We start from the raw sequence: 15,716 nt of genomic DNA on the forward strand, positions 1-15,716 counted from the left end.
ACACGCGACTGTACTTAAAGAAACCAACGTATTTGCAAAGAACTTTTGATTTAGACAATTTATCATGTATTGAGCTTTAACCAGTATATCAAAGATTTAATAGGTAGTGTAGTAAAATAAGAATAAAACATCACACATAAGCAACACACATGAACACCAAGATATAAGGTGGAAATCCAACGTGGGTAAAAACCACATGATGCTGTGGTCTCTGTCTTTTTTTTAATAATAAGAAAATCTGTTTACAATCTAGTATTGGTGCAGACTCATACCAGTATGCAGGCACCCACCTGTAGAAGGCTACAACCTTCTCTTGTTCTTCAGCTACTACTAGAAGGGAGCTACAACCCCCTAGCTCTTGTACTATCCAATATGTTTACTAGTATGTAGGTGCCAGCCTACAGAAAACTTCACTCTTCCACCAGGGACCACGTTTCATGAATTTTCAGACTGGATACTCCTAGAACACAAAACCACAATCTGAAAGCCATGTTTTACCCAATTTTCATACTCGACTCATCAAAAACATTGAGACTCAGAAGATCATAACTGCAATACAACCATCAAATACATCTGCATCAACCAATCGTTGAAACTCAATCATCACTTTCTGAATCAACCACAAATGAATTAATCAATAACTGACAACCCGTCATCACTGAAGCAAATCACAATCAATCAATTTGATCATTCAAAAAATTGTTACCACAATACAATCATCAGAACAGAACCCAGAACTATGCAACAACAAACAAATACTACCGAAACTTTAAACATCACGCTTCATAAGGTATACACTACTTCCATGTGTCAAACCAATGTGTATACACACTTTTATCGAAAGGAACTAGTGTACAGATCTACCAATTCCAATTTATGATGTATATGCTACTTCAATATGTTGAACCAGTGTGCATACGCTATTTTACTAAAGCGAACCTGCATACAGGTTTGTAAATGATAACTTAAAACATCACAACTATTCTAGACTTTAGTCATACCTAGATCATCACATTTACAAAATAAAACATGTGCCAGTATTCAGATCTAGAATGTTCAAGATGAAACACAATAATGAGAATACTTTTAAGCGTTTATGATCCCGGTCCATCAACCTTCATCAACCATATAGGTGCCTCTTTAGATCAGATCAAGCAAACCATCAAAAGCTAATTAACCTACATATATGATCCAACACCTCATAAGATATTCAAAATACTTGCACACCTGACCTAATGATCTTCTCCTCCTTATATAGTTTTAGGCCTTTCTCAATACCATGGACCAAAACTACTTAGGACCAATACCTTGGACCAAATAGCTAGGACCAATTACCTTGGGTCAAATACATTGGACCAAAAACTTTGTTTTCCCAGGATATACACGCTTTTCCTTCTGTGAAAGTGTGTGTGTACATATACCCCCCTTTTGTTCAATAAACCTGTGTGTATACGCAGCTTGGAGAAGGTGAACCTGTGTATACCTCTCTTTCTTCATTCTTTGTAGTCTAATCTGTAATTCTTTGACCTGTTGCACTGTGAGCTTTCATCCAAGTGAGTTGCCATCAAGGACAACACCTGTATCATAATGCCAACAGTTTATATATATATATATATATATATATATATATATATATATATATATATATATATATATATATATATATTATTATTGTTATTATTTTTATTTTTATTTTTATTGTTAGATTAATTACTAATTAATTCAGTATTTAATCTTTTTTTAGAGTTTTTTTTATTATTTTTTAAAATTAATTAAGTATTTAGTTTTTTTTGCTATTTTTTTTATTTATTTTGGGTTTGAATTTCTCATGTCTTTGGTATGATTTAGTTTGAAGTTTATATATATATATATATATATATAATGAATACTTAAAAGGTATCTCTAAATTCGTTTGCAGTGTAAAAATTTAGTGAAATGTAACATTTCATTATCAAAATTGCAATTTTCCATTTCTGGGGTGACACAATTAAAAATGACTAATTCATATAACTGTTGTACTTGTTAGTTGGTTATACATTTACTCTTGGACTATAATAGGTGTTTACATTAGTCATTTTTAATTTTGTCACTTATTATGTAGTCATACATTTTAGTTTTGGACTAAACTAGTCATTTAAGTTAGTTGTTTTTAGTTGAGTCACTTATTATCTAGTTGTATACTTTATCCATAGACTGAATAAGTCATTTAAGTTAGTTGTTTTCAGTTGGGTCACTTAAAATTGCTCAAATTTAGTAGTAATTCACTTGAAATAATTATGGTGACTGACTGTTCTAGTCGCGTAGTCACTAATCTCTCATTGTGTACTAGTGTTGACTTGAAAGAATGGATTAGAGTTATAGATAAGTCACTACATAAGAAATTTGTAGAAGATTTGAGTTGAGGGATTAGAATAAGGAAGAAGTTCAGGTGACCTATCATAGAGTTCTATGCAAGAAATTCAATACACATAATAAATGCTTTTATCGAGATAGAGAGAAAGCTCAAAAGAATAATAAAGAAAGAGGAAGTAATTCAATTTTGTGAACTAGAATAATGAAAAATGCTTGGAGAAGTTGACAGGATGGATAATATTTTAGATCATCACGATGAGATGATGCACTGCATTTGTCTATTGTCCTTGTGATGATCTAAAATCTTATCCATCCCGTCAACTTCTCCAAGCATTTTTCATTTTCTAGTTCACAAAATTGAATTACTTCCTCTTTCTTTATTATTCTTTTGAGCTTTCTCATGAATTCTAGATTATAGCATAATAAAAAATGTAGTATATGAAGAGAATAACATAATGAATCAATTAACAAATGGTGTACAGGATGAATCAATCAAAATAACCTTGACGAGTTTTTATGTAGGGTCAAACCTGTGATTGTAGAATGTCAAGCTAAACCAACAAAGAACAGAACTATATATGAGTTGGATGATTCATTGAAGCTTATATTGAGGATCCCTAGGTGGAGGTATAATGAGGTAAGGAATACAATTGAAACTAAAATATTGCTAGTTGAAACAACTTATGAGTGCAAGACATGTCAAAAACAACATAATGTATGGGATCTACGTAAAATGCAATAAGGATGGAGACTCATGGATATGATTCCATTAATTGTTTGTACTTTGGGAGTCTTATGTAGGAGAATCTTCCCGAATTTTTTTATTTAATTTTCCAAAAGTAAGAAGTATTTAGAAAAATATAGAATTTATATATTTCTAGAAAATCTCAGAATCATGTAAAGAATTAAAAAATAAATCATCTCTCTAGAAAATCCTAGATTTGCGCAAGAGAACAAAATATTTTCTATAGAAAAAATATTGAATTCTATCTTTAGTTAAAATGTTTCCAAATTAAAAAATACTTTCTCTGAAATTCTTTAGGAGTTGTCTCATGAATTCTAGATTATTTTTCTCTAATTATAAAAAACATTGTAATTCAACTTGAGGAAGAAAAAAAAATCATGGATGAAGTTTTTCTTATGAGAAATTGAGTTTTTGTATTTGTTTCTTAATTATACTTTGATTTGGAATTTTGTGTCATAATTTTCACTATTTTTCCTCTTTCTTGACCTACTTTTGTTTGTCTTGTTAGTCCTTGATCCATTTTTTTATATCTCAAACGGGCTATGGGCCTTGTTTGACCTATACATGTCCAAGCAATTGGAACTTGGTTCATATTTACTTTGTTGTTGCAAATATGATAGGATTTGAAATATGATAGTGTCTACTTCCTCCTGCTTTTATTGGGCCTTGATAATATTCTCATTATCAACCTTACAACTTCTAAGTTCATCCCTTATGCTTCTAACATTCTCCATCCGACAAGAGATGTGTCTACTACCCTCCTCTCATTTGAATATCTACTTCTCTATTATGAGAAGTTCTATTAAAATTGTATTGGGACATTTTATTACACATCCCTTCATCTTTTTGTTGGGATTATATATTATTATTCATTGGATAACACACATATCTTTTAGTTTAAAAGAAATATAAATAATAGTTAATTATACCAAGTTTCCTTCATTATTCTAGCACTAAATTAGGCTAGTGTGAAATTTCTTTTTGATACATTGGGATCTAAGTTAGATAAATTAGGAAGGATTAAAATTATTTGGGTTATCAAAACAAATACTCAATTTAAATCTAGGCTAATCCACAATGTTTTTAGTCCAAATGCTAAACTTTAAGCTCATATTTTATTTTTGTGGTGTATCTCTAGCCCATCCAAGTCCAGTATTGAACCACCATCCTAATACCACTCTATAACACACCCAAACCCCTAATACTTTATTAGGGTTGTTAGGAATAATGTAAAACCAATGTTCAAGATTTATTATGAATATGTGGATTTTAGAATTCCTCTTTCTCCCATCACCTCAAACCATAATTATGGTGCCATCATGATTTTTTGTTTATCAAAAGCATTTCAATATAAATTATATCTTATTTTGAGCTACGGGAACTTAGTTATGCCCATTTGATGTTTTCCCTTAGCTCCACATCATCATCCATACATGTCCACGTGGCTATCATGTGGTGTTACTTTGCTACATGTCACCTCCACACTAGTGCATGTCCTTGACCCATGTATGATACTAAACCCTACCATATTGGTGTTTCCCATGGGATACCCTTTGGTTCTAACCTTCGATGTTGCAATATCTTATAGTTTGATATGGATACACCCACTAATATCTTGATACTTCAATATAACCAATATGACTCTATCCTTTAATATGATGGTAACAAATTTTGTTGATATGGATAGTAAGGAAATATAAGAACAAACCTATAGTCCATCAATATGCTGATACAAAAAGACAAATGAGTAGACGATGGAAAAACTTCTTTATAATTGAAAGTCATTATAGGAAACCAATACGATGATATGTGTGTGCCTATCTTAGTAAGCCACCTCATCTCTCCTATGCCGAATTAGATCCTACCACATGGAAAATGATGACATGTCTAACACGTGCCATCACTAGTGATATATGTAATCTCTAAGATGAATCCTTCCTGAACTCTTGATATGATAATTTAACATGCCACATTAATCGAAGACATGTAATGGCTACATGACACATGACACATGTTGAAGTGTTTATTTCCATGTTGCACTACTAATGTGTCCCATGTGTCACTCATATTCATGGGGTTACCATGTCAAAAATGATAAATGTAGGTGACACATGTAACACATTTAATGTCACCATGTCATCGGTGCTGATATCGTCCCTCAAATTGTCTAGGTGCCTAATACTTTTATTCCTCTAATGGTCTGAGGTTTTGAATTCCCATGCCATAAATTGACATGTTTGGTTAACAAAACTGCTTCCATCAAATGAGAGCCTATGCTTGGGGAGAAAACCATATGAGTTATTTCCATATTGTGTAAAATGACAACAAGAAAATCTTCATTTAATTTTCCTTTGAATTAAATTAGGAGAAAATTGTAATTCCACTTTAGAAGACAACAATAATGAGTTAACTAACTTAATTTCACTTAGCTTTCTTAGTTAATTCAATTTGAGGGCCTAACTTGTGTCATGTAGAGTGGTTCCTAAATTTTAGGAGCCTAGTGTGAGTTTAATTTTAGTTGCAGTAAATTAATTCAGTTAAACTAGTTCCAACTATTGGAGGAACTATTAGGAGGTCTAGCAGTGGGGTGCAACTTCAGTGTTCAACGAGTTAACTAATAAATCAACCTTAATTAACCCATCCATGCACAAAATTTGAGTCACCTAGTTGAGATTGGAGTTCAAGGGAAATGCACTGTTAGTTGTGGAATATCCCAAATTGTATAGGTCATGCATGCAATCAAAGGAAGGCCTAAAGGTATTGCATGATTATCATTGAGGAAATTTCTATTTAATAGGGGCATAACTCTGAAGGAAGCAACAAAAGGAAATAGGAGCTTGGTAAGAAGCACAATTGGCTAAGTATTGGCCAGAGTCAACTTGTGAGGTAGTGAGATAGATTATAATTTGCAGAGATTGTTTAGGCTTGAACAAGCATTGTATTTCTTCTCTATTTCCTGACCAATGCAATATAGATACGAAGGCATTCTCAATAGCTGCTTTCCCCTTAGATAAATCTATGAGCATATGTGATTGAATATTGTCTCATGTTTATGTTGTGATTTCACGATTAATTAATTTTTTTCATTGATGAGTAGAGTAGATTGAATTCTTTTGTTTTAGCATATTAAAAAAGTAGTTTGAATCTACTAGGAATTTATGCATGGTATCAGATCTACAATCATAGTAGACAAGAGAATTTGATGTTTGTGTAGGAGGTTAGAATTACAATATCAATGTTGCCAGTTTTCTCCAGGACTGAGAAGATGACTTCCATTAGAATCGAGCTCGAGTATGCTTTGGAAGGAACCACAAATTTTGTGGCATGGAAGATCTATATGGAGGCGATATTAGATGGAAACTAGCTACTAGATTACATCAATACAAATGTAGTTAAACCCCCAACAACTAATTCCTAGGTTCTCGCTAAGTGGAATAATGATGTAGCTAAAGCAAGGAGGGTCATATTGGAGGGAGTTAGAGATCATATTGTCTTGAATCTCCATGAGAAATAAACTCCATTCATGATGTGTAAAACACTGACATATTTGTTTTACAACAATAGTGACAACACGAAGTTGGCACTCATGGACAAGCTTCAAAGCATCAAGATGCAAAAGAATGACACATTTCGCACTACCTGAGCAAGTTTACATTGTGTCATGATAAACTTGGCGGGGTTGGTGTGACTGTCCCTGAAGAAGATTTGGTAGCTCTAGCTTTGTTGGGTCTTCCCAAGAGGTGGCACAATTATCAATATTTCGTTAATGGTAGAGACAAACTACCGAGTTGGGTGTGGTTATGGTCTGATCTAGTGCAAGAAGAAATATGGCGGGAGAATAGAGATGGAACCTCATCCAAACAAGAGGAATAGGACCTTATATTAGTGAGTAAAGGAAATAAAGCTAAGGAAATAAATACACTGTTTTGGGAAGTTTTAGTGTCTATGGATAAACGCTTAAACCCCTAGACTAGTAGCTAAGTCTAGAACAACAATGCAAAGCATTCTCTACCTTTTCTATAACCAATATATTAAATAAGACAATAAAGAAGCCTACCTGTGGCTTTTGCTTACTCATTTCTCCCTTGACCAATTATGTCGCCCCTTTCCGTACTTAATCTTCATGAAAAGTACCTGCACACAAACAAACGACAAAAACTCATCAAAGCATATGATAATGATGTATTGACTAAACATAGAATGGAATCAAGTTCATAATACACATACAAAAGCATCAATGAACAATACAAACATATGGAAAAAGCTTTGAACACTTTATTAGTAAAAGGAAGAGTTACAACCCAATTTTCTTGATTCAGTGTCACTCCTCCAGTCCAATCCCATCCTCTCCTCATAACAAGCAAGACATTTGGACATCATTACAATATAACAAACTTAGGTCTCATACTAACAGAATCCTATAATTCAATGATTTCAAGCCCCTGATCACTTAGAGGAGTGGCCTTTTTATAAGTGAATGAAGGAAGTTATGCCATAAATGGTGATAATGAATGCCCTCCCAAACTTAGGATTTAGTTCAACGGAGGAAGGGATAAAGGGATTGATGTTCCTTCTCCCTCCCTCATCCAATTTCGAGCCCAAAGGAGTGGATAGCCTTGGGAAACTTCTAGAGGAATCTTATGGATAAGAATATTCCAAACCCCAATGCATATTTTTCTCAGATTCGCCCAACACAGGCCAAAGAGGGCTCAAGTGTGCTACAATGCATCCTAGCAGTGTACTAGACTACACTGCAGTGCACCTTGACAAAGGCCTATCTCCGTTGATCATTTTAGAGGCAATTTTTGGATGATTTCAGTCTTGGAATCCCTTAGGAAGGAGGCATTCTGATGGTTGACTTCATTTAGGGCATGTGACAACTAAATTAGGGTTTGATGGGCCCTAATAATATTGATCTGTAAGTCAAGGTCGATGTGTCCAAATGGATCTGTAATAGTTGCCCTCTAAAGCATGAAGTCATAAATATGTATGTCGAGTTAAATGATTTACTATGTGGAGAGGAGGTTTCGAAGTAGAAGGTGACCTACATCAATTACAATACATATATCATCATAATTTTATTTTTTCTCATGAACTTACTAAAGGAATGCATACTCATGCTCAGCTTATAATCTTTCATTACATGTACAAATATAGTCATCTTCAGATATAGACCCGTGAATGGATGACCATGAATGTAAGGCCATTTTACATTCGATTTAGTACTCCTGAAAATATCGTAGCCAGGATGGATGAAACTAGATCCAGGGTCTTCAATCTCATTCAATCTTTCACTCAAGTACAAATCTAACCATGTCAATAAATGATCTGAAGTCAAACATGGGAAGACATTGTCTGATTACCAGCCAATGATGTGAGCCATTAACAGACGCAAGAGGAATCACTAATAATGATGATGACCCTCAAGGTACTACAGAACATTTCGCATGGTGTGAATAAATGATTTGATGTCAAACACCATACAATGTCTTCCGGTCGAAGGCCAGTGATGTTGACCTATCACCGAAAGAGAGAAACCCGCCATTGATGTATGCAAGCCTCAAGGTACTGAAGGGGTGTTTCTAAATCAACTTCTTGGATAATGTGCTAATGTCGACAAAAAGCAACTCGCCGCGGGAGGGCCTTGATGTATCCCACATCAACAACATGAAACGAGGTAAAATATTTTGGAGATGAAAATTGACTGACAACAGAAGGTTCAAGAATGCCAATCATGAAAATGAAGGTTTACACTATTGCAAAGGATGAAGTTTGAACTGAATGACTTTTCTTGAACATGTCGGCGACATTAAAAATTGGTACCATTGACCCACAACAAAGTAAAGGATGGTATGGTAGACCAATGGTGTGATAACCATCAAGCTGAATGACCCAACCCACATAGTCATGGTGATGAGGTGAAATTGTCATGTTCAAGAGCGACTTGATACCATAAAGTGTTTTCCATTTTTTTCAATTTTCCCCAGTCATTGTTGACCAGTACCCCTTTATTTTTATTAAGCTTGAGGAGGATAACATATGCTTGTTGTATAATTTCACCCTTCGGATGAATCCATCACTATTTGATGCTTTAACGAGTCTAGTGAAGGTGAAACTCGGTCTTGTCTAGATGGACAAGTTTGTCGCTATTTGATGTTTTTAACGAGTTTAACGACAAAGATAACTCGGTCCTTTTCATGTTCATAGAGTTTGGAAAGGGACGAAAAGGAAGCTGCAAAAGTTCTTTTTTGTAGATTTGTCTCTCAAGTCCAAAAAAGCATAAAACAATAAAAAAGGGAACATCATTTCCAATCCGTTAACGAGCTGGAAAGGACAAGCGGTCGACAATATTTTCATATTTAGAGAGTCTGAAAAGAGCTTAAAGAGGACTCCACTTTGACGAACGAGTGGTGTCTAGGTTAGAAACTGGTTCTGGTGATGTTGGAACTTCTGAAAACATGTTGATTTATGTGAAGAGGTTGGCTAATAAGACCACTCATTGCAACTGTTCCTCAAAAAGGATATAACAACCAAGTGAAAGCGTATGATCGGCCAAAGGGATAGTAGTGATGGGATGAAAAAAACCAAGGCTCATCTGACGAGAGAGGCTGATAGAATGGCAATCACGAGGGTTAAACTAGAAATGGGTTCATTTTTGGACGAGCTTGAAGCATATGGAACTATGCTTAGATTCTGTTTCATGTTTACACAAGCTTGAAACGAACAATTATGCTTGGATTCAATTTCATTTTTACACAAGCTTAAAATGAAAAACTATGCTTGAATTCAGTTTCATTTTTACACAAGCTTAAAATGAAAAACTATGCTTGAGATTGGTTTACATGCCCCCATCATGATAAAAGGGAGAGTCTCATGTAACCATATGGAAGCCGTCGTGGTGAAGCAGTATGATTATACAACACCTTTTTGGCTTCATCCAGATAGGGACAAAGGTGAATGTGGTGATTCCATTCACATAATGTACAGGGAAACTTAACTTAACACTAGATGTATGCCCCCCAAGCTTCATTACATTCACCTAAGTAGAGTACGTGTGGCTATCAGGTGGATGAAATGAAGGTTCTTTTACAGGATCAAGTGAAAGACTTAACTGGGATTTTACAAGATATACTCAAAGACTCGATTTTGAACATTACTCCAGGGGACCCTGTTTCATTTTTTAAAGAGCTTGACACAAGCAAGGAACTCTGCTCTGGGGGTTGTTTCATTTTTTAGTGAGGTTGACATAGTAAAAGAACCATCCTCATACTCCTTGGTTTCATTTTTTAACAAGGTTGACACAAGACGATGAACTATCCTTATAATCCTTGTTTCTTTTTTTTAACGAGGTTGACACAAGACCAGGAACTACCCTCATAAGCCTATTTCATTTTTTAATGTGGTTGACACAATAAAATAACTATCCTCATGGGCCTGTTTCTTTTTTTTAATGAAGTTGACACAGTAAAATAACTATCCTCATAGACCCTTGCTTCATTTTTAACGAGGTTGACGCAAGACAACGAACTATCCTCGAACCTTTGGATCACAACTCATAAGAGGTCATGAAGGAGAGATTTGGTTCCAATGCCCCCATTACATGATGTACAACATCACTGAATTGATTTCCAGTTGATGTAGGTATGGAACAGGTTGCCACATAATTAAACCATGGTGGGGATGATACCATTGGTACAAAAGGACCACTTAGGTAATATGGTTGATTGGAAGCCATATTTGGATCAGGAAATGAAAGCTGGTTAACAGTGACAACTCTGCCTTCATGCGGGAAACAAATCACTCGAAAGAGTGTTGAAACAATAGCTCACATGTCATAAACATATTCGCGCCCAAGAAGTAAATTGTAATCTAAAGGGCCTGGGACTACCATCACATTCAGACAAACGGTTTTTCCTCCCAAAGTAATAGGTAAATGAGGGATGATCCCTAATGGTTGACTGGTTCCTTTATTAAAAGCCAACAGATTCTAGGTAACTGGCACAAGCGGTGGTGAACCGAGCGTTTGCCAAGTAGTTGAGGAAAGGATGCTCACTCATGCACCTTCATCTATAATAGCGCTAGATACAATCATATTACATACTTGTACTATGATCTAGAAAGGCACATAAGAAGGAAGACAAAATCTAGCCAGTCGATTCCAATCAAAGGAAGTGACCATACTACTTGGAGGGGGTACCGTAGAAACAAAAGAATTAACCCCTTGAGTTACGAGAACTGGACGATTTTCCTCCTCTCTTGATCAAACAGGAGGACTACCCCCAAGCTCATTAGAATCTGAAGAAACAAATAGAACCTGAGTGGTATCACATTCACTCTCTTCGGGAAAGATACGATTTGCTGAAGGTGAAATCGAGTCAACTGTTACCTCGACTTGTTGATTTAGGTCGGGTATAGACTCATAGGATTCTCTTTAAGAGAGAGTGGGTTTGATCAATGGTTGATTTTGGTCAGTCAATTCATCAGCTAGTGAAGGACTTAGGGAGAGTTTCCTGTAACTGCATCGAAGTCATTGTGATGAATCAGGACAGTTATCTAACACCTTTTTGGCCTCATCCATATAGGGAAAAAGGTGAATGGGGTGATTCCCTTCACATAACCTACAGTGAAACTTAACTTTACCCTTGTTTCCATGAACTTTACTATCACTAGTTGATGGTGTGTAAGCAACATGATCTCAAGAAGTTAATGACATAGGATGATGTGAACGAGAAGACCATTCTTCTAAGATCTGAGGAATATCAGGACAATTTCGAAGAAGATGGTCTCCTGCACAAACATTGCATGGATATCAAACTTTGTGAGGCTTGATGGATGATTTCTCATCAGATGTTGCATTCAAAGCCATGGCTACTTAGTTCCCCCTCTGCTGAATTTTCTTCTTTTTCTTCTTCTTCCCTTTCTTCTTCTTCTTAGGCACCTGGTTACTAGTACCAATACTTTCACTAGGCGAAGAGAAAGAAGGGGAGGAAGACATGACCGAGGAAGAAGGCAAAGGGTCAACCTTAGGATTAACTGGAGGTTGATTTTTTCCAGTTGGAGGTGTACTCGATTACAGAGAAATCACAACATTTTGAACCAAGGAGGTTGAAAATAACCATACTGGAAATCCAATGGTAAATCTCGGAAGGGACAATGTAGCCATATATGGAGCACCAATATTTCCAAAAGGAGGAAAAGGACTAGGATTCCCATCAAAAGGAATTCCTTGATCAGTGGACTCTGGATTTGTCGCCATAGGTTTCAACCTAATATCAACTAAGGAGTCAGCATGGAGGATGTTATCCGTGGTCAGTTAATTTTATTTTAATCAAAGTAACATAACAAACAAAAAAAGGATAATCTAGGCAAAAGGTTTACCAAGCAACTGTGAACTGTAGAATACCTCCTGGCAAACCAAGAAGTACGGGCAGGCAATCTCCTCGAATGTTGTGTTTGGTGTATCAAAGTGTACAAGGCGGCCGACTCGATTACCTAAGGATGGATAGCAACCTAGAGTTGTCCTCCCATATATACCCAAAAGTACGTGGAGGCCCAATTCATATAAGTGTTGTCTAATGCAAAATCACACAGTGAGAGCATTCCAATATACTTTACGTACTGTGACACTGCCCTATATACCCAAAGGTACGTGGACGAGCTACGATATACTCATGTACGTGGAATGATATGTCACACTCGGAATGTATTGCAGACAAGTTAGTGATAGCTTCTTTGTTTGACGAAACTGGAACACGTCTCTAGCCTAGACCTCTAAATGTTTTTCGTTAGGTGACAATGCTCCATTGGGTAAATTCAGATAAAATTTAAGTTGATCTTCTTTAGAATTTTCCTTTCAAGGTTCACTACGTGATGTATGTTTGCAATTCCTGAAATGCAACTAATATGATAAGCATTCTTTCCATTCAATTTATCAATGAAAATCCTTAGCTAATAGGGATAGAGCAATCAGATTTTTGACAAAGAGCAACGAGCACATCTAATGAAATTTCACTAGCTATTCCTTTCAAGCATTCACAAAATTTAATATGGACAATGCATGAATTTCTTTTCGATTTCCCTTAATGTGAATGAACAAAAAGGAAAACTAATGAACAATCGATCAATAAAATCTTTTCATAAAAATGACGATTTTGCGATAATTTATTTTCAAGGAAAGGAAGACTTTACAACACTTTTGTTTTCAAAGAAATGAGGAATTATGACATTTTCAACGAAAAGACTAATCATGTGCACACATCAATCAATCGAACTTTCATGAATGAAGACTTTACGACAACTCAATTTTCGAAGGAAAAGACGATTTTACGACACTTTCTTTCGACAAAGATCAATCAACCAAAACACTAACTTTGGACTATAGATTGAAAATGAAAAAGTAAATACATAAGAAACATTTAACAATTCTAGTCTAAGTAGGGCTAGCTATGGAGATGAAAACTTATTTTCTGAGACATGACATGCATTTACAATCAGCAATCAAGCAATCAAAAGAATTTTGGCAAAAAATGTAATTCCAAGGGTGGGAATCTGACCCTAGGAAGATCAGCGCAGGCCAAAGAGGGAGTAACTGCATTGCAGCGCACTGTCTCTAACTAGATTGTGCATTGCAGCACACTATCTCTAAGGCTAGCCTGTGTTGATTCCTGTGAGGCCATTCAAGAGTCATCTAACCTCAAATTTTGACCAAAATTCAATGCAAAAGGCTGAATTACAACAAGTAAAGTATGTTAAGGTTTCTAAGGAGGTGGATTAGCTATGAGGAAAGATAATTCATTCCCTAGCGGAGTTTCCAATTTGTTTTGGGAAGTTTGAGTGTCTACGGATAAACGCTTAAACCCATAGACTAGTAGCTAAGTCTAGAACAACAGTTCAAAGCATTCTCTACCTTTTCTATAGCCAATAGATTAAATAAGACAGTAAAGCAACCTACCTATAGCTTTTGCTTACTCCTTATTTCCCTTGACCAATTCTGTTGCTCCTTTCCATATTCATCTGCTTGAAAAGTACCTGCACATAGACAAAAGACAAAAACTGATCAAAGAATATGATAATGATCTATTGATTAAACATAGAATGGAATCAAGTTCATAATACACATATGAAAGCATCAATGAACAATACAAACATATGGAAAAAGCTTTGAACACTTTATTAGTAAAAGGAAAAGTTACAACCCAATTTGCTTGATTCAGTTTCACTCCTCCAATTCAATCCCATCCTCTCCTCATAACAAGCAATACATTTTGGCATCATTACAATACTTGAAACCAACTCAAGTCTCATACTAACAACATCTCCCTATAATTTAATTATTTCCAGCCCCTGATCACTTAGATGAGTGGTATTTTTATAGGTGAATGAAAAAATTTATGCCATAAATGGTGATAATGAATGCCCTCCAAAACTTAGGATTTAGTTCCATGGAGGAAGGGATAAAGGGATTGATGTTCCTTAAGTCCCTCCCTCTTCCAATTTCAAGCCCAAAGGAGTGGATAGATTTGGGAAACTTCTAGAGGCATCCTATGGATAAGAATATTCCAAACCCCAATGTAAATTTCACTCAAATTCACCCAGTGTAGGCCAAAGAGGGCTCAAGTGCATTGCAATACACCCTTGCAGTGTACTAGACTGCACTGCAGTGCACCCTGATAAAGGCCTGCCTACGCTGATCTTTGTAGAGGCAGTTTTTGGATGATTTCAGTCATGGAATCTCTTAGGAAGGAGGCATTATAATAGTTGACTTCATTTAGGGCATGTAACAACTAAATTAGGGTTTTATGGGCCCTAATAGTACTGATCTGTAAGTCAGGGTTGATGTGCCCAAATGGATTTGTAACACATATGTGATTGAATATTATCTCTTGTTTATGTTGTGATTTCATGATTAATTAATTTTTTTCGTTGATGAGTAGAGTAGATTGAATTCTTTTGTTTTAGAATATTACAAAAGAAGTTTGAATCTACAAGGAATTTATGCATGGTATCAGATCTACAATCATAGTAGACAAGAGAATTTGATCTTTGTGTAGGATTGTTAGAATTACAATATCAATGCTGCCATTTTTCTCGAAGACTAGCATGGAAGATCTATATGGAGGTGATATTAGATGACAACTAGCTACTATATTACATCAATACAAATGCAGTTAAACCCCCTGTAGCTAATTCCTAGGATCTTGCTAAGTGGAATAAGGATATAGCTAAAGCGAGGAGGATCATATTGGAGGGAGTTAGAGATCATATTGTCTTGAATTTCCACGAGAAAGAAACTCCATTCACGATGTGTAAAACAATGACATATTTGTTTTACAACAATAGTGACCACATGAAGTTGGCACTCATGGACAAGCTTCAGAGCATCAAGATGCAAAAGACTGACACAATTTCACAGTATCTGAGCAAGTTTACATTGTGTCGTGATAAACTTGGTGGGGTTGGTGTCATTGTCCCTGAAGAAGATTTGGTAGCTATAGCTATGTTGGGCCTTCCCAAGCGCTAGCACAATTATCAATATTTCATTAATGGTAGAGACAAACTACCGAGTTGGGTGTGGTTATGGTTTTATCTATTGAAAGAACAAATAAGGCAGGAGAAAAAG

This window comes from Pinus tabuliformis, chromosome Q (assembly GCF_031772625.1).
Source record: "Pinus tabuliformis cultivar Carrire ecotype Pingquan chromosome Q, CPIR1, whole genome shotgun sequence".
NCBI classification, from domain to species: domain Eukaryota; kingdom Viridiplantae; phylum Streptophyta; class Pinopsida; order Pinales; family Pinaceae; genus Pinus; species Pinus tabuliformis.